A 2904-nucleotide genomic window follows, 5' to 3' on the forward strand; every position below is an offset into this window, starting at 1 on the left:
AGGTTAAATGACACCTCTGAAGTTCCACTGTAAATCAGCATCTGGACAGGGAGTGGGGACCTAAGTCTACAATATGCCTTTGCTCTCTTTGCCATTTTGCGTGTGTGTCTCCAAATGAAACTTTGGGTACTTTATTGGTCTCTTTCCAGAAGGTTTATATGTACCCACTATCCAGTGTCCTTCCATAGCCAACTGGCTGTGTTTAGGGGATTGCAAGGGGCGTGAGGGAGAGAAGAGAGCTAAGTAAACCCAGCTTCCTTAAAACTGAAGGAATTATTACCTGGTTGTTCTTTGAAATGGCCGATGGGCAGTATCAAGCTGGAAACCCAACAAGATTTCTAATTTGTCAACAGAACACAGCACAGCCCTGAGGGGCAGCCCTGAGGGAAGAGGATTTTAAATGGAAAGAAAGAACCCTGCAGAACTGAAGGACAAAAGGAGGTTGCTCTGCCTGTTTGCAGCAAAACAAAATGAACTTAGGGCTTTGTTTCAGGAATGCCAGGGAGTTACAAACTCTCAGGGTGGAAAAGAATTTTAGAATTTGCTCTGTCTCCCACACCCTGTGGTGGCTGAGTCACCACCTCATGACCACCAAACCTCAATGTAACAGCTCCAAGGTTGGGCAACCACTGCCTCTGGAAGCAGTTTGTTCCAACAGCAGTTCACTTGATCAGCAAATAGTAATTAAGCACCAAGTAGCAACTGAGCTCCTGGCAAGCCCTGGGCTAAGTGCTGGGTGCAGTGAAATGACTGAAATCAACTTGGTCCCTGCCTTGGTGGCACCTATAGTCTGGTGGGAGTTACAGACATGAAACAATTAACTGATAAAATAATTATAACTTACGATGTCTGTTATGGATTGAATTATCTTCCCTGAAATGCTTACATTGAAATTCTAACCCTTGTGACCTGATTTGGAGACAGGGTCCTCACAGAGGTAATCAGGTTAAACTGAGGTCATTGGAGTGGTCCCTAATTCAACATGAATGGTAGGCATAAGGTTAAAAAAGGGAAATCAGGACACAGAGGAATGTGTAGAGGGAAGACAGTGTGAAGACACTTAGGAAGAAGATGGTCATCTAGAAGCCGAGGAGAGAGGCTCAGAAGAGGGCCTCCCCTCACGGTTCCTGGAAGGAAGCGAGCCTGCTCTCCCCTTGGTCTCGGACTTCTGGCCCCCACAACTGGGAGATGACACCTTTGTGTTGTTGAGTCCTCCTGGTCTGTGGCGCTTTGTCGTGGCAGCCCTAGCAGACGCTTACAGTGTCATAAAAGACAAGTGTGCCGTGAGGGAGAGTCTTGGGATTGGGGCAGGGACGTGTAGTTCAGATTTGGGGGTTCACGCAGGCCTCCCGGAGGAAGTGACATGTGATCTGAAGCCTGGGGTGGCACCCTTGCCTCTCTCATCCCCTCTCTCACGACATCGCCTCCCTGCATTCCAGTCACACCAGTCCCCTTGCTCTTCTTTGAACATACCAGAGACGATCCCACCCAGGGCCTTTGCTCTAGCCGTTCCTGCTGCCTGGACAACACCGCCCCCAGATATTCCCTGATTTCCTCACCTCCCTCGAGTATTGGCTCAAGTATCAACTTCTCAGTGAGCCCTGCCATCTCCGTGTCCACCCTACTTCAAATGGCTGCTTGGCTCTTACCACCCTCACCTCTTGCCCCAGAACTCCTGATCCAACTTTCTTTTTATTCCAGAGCACTCATCACCTAGCGTACTACATCACTGATTTATTGTGTTCATTGTTTACAGTGTTTACCTCTGGCTAGGATTCAAGTTCTGCAGGGGCAGTGATTGCTGCCTGTTTTGTTCCCTGCTGTACCCCAAGCACCCACAACAGTGCCTGACGTGGCCTGGGCCTGGAACAGTACACAGCTGTTGAATGAATATCTGAATAAGGCCTGTGGGGAGTCAGGAAGGGCGTTTGAGGTGGAGGGATCTGCATGCACACTGACCTAGGCGCCAGAAAGAGCTCAGGGTGCTCATGGACCAGAAGGAAGGGTGGGTAGCCAAGGGGAGAACGATGGGAGAGGAGGCTGCAGAGCAGCCAGGATCCAGATCTTTGGATATCTCTGATTGTTAGGAATTTTTTCCCCTTATGCTGGAGCATGATCAGTCCCCTTTCTTTTTTTTTTTTTTTTTTTTATTGAAGTATAATTGATTTACAGTGTTGTGTTTCTGATATACAGCATGGTGATTCAGTTATACACAAATGTTCTTTTTCATGGTCTTTTTCATTATAGGCTATTACAAAATATCAAATACAGTTCCCTGTGCTATACAGTAGGACCTTGTTGGTTATCTATTTTGTTTGTACTAGTTTATATCTGCTAATTCGGAACTACTGATTTATCCCTCCCCACTTTCCCCTTTGGTAACCGTAAGTTTGTTTTCTATGTCCCTGGGTCTGTTTCTGTTTTGTAAATAAGTTCATTTGTGTCATTTCTTTAGATTCCACGTATAAGTGGTATCACATGATATTTGTCTTTCTCTGTCTGACTTACTTCACTTAGTATGATGATCTCTAGGTCCATCCCCCCAAAATGTTTGGTTTTTTTTTTTTTAACATTTTTTATTGAGTTATAATCATTTTACAATGTTGTGTCAAATTCCAGTGTAGAGCACAGTTTTTCAGTTGTGCATGAACATCTATATATTCATTGTCACATTTTTTTTTTCTGTGAGCTACCATAAGATCTTGTGTATATTTCCCTGTGCTATACAGTATAATCTTGTTTATCTGTTCTACAATTTTAAAATCCCATCTATCCCTTCCCACCCTCCGCCCCCTTGATCAGTCCCCTTTCTGATACTCCTCCCGGTCTTAGTTCCCTACCTTGAAGTAACATCAAGAAATCTTCCAACTTATGGTGGCCTGTTAGATATTTGAAGTTGGAAAT

The sequence above is a fragment of the Camelus bactrianus genome, chromosome 3 (genome assembly GCF_048773025.1).
Source record: "Camelus bactrianus isolate YW-2024 breed Bactrian camel chromosome 3, ASM4877302v1, whole genome shotgun sequence".
In the NCBI taxonomy this organism is placed as follows: Eukaryota; Metazoa; Chordata; class Mammalia; order Artiodactyla; family Camelidae; genus Camelus; species Camelus bactrianus.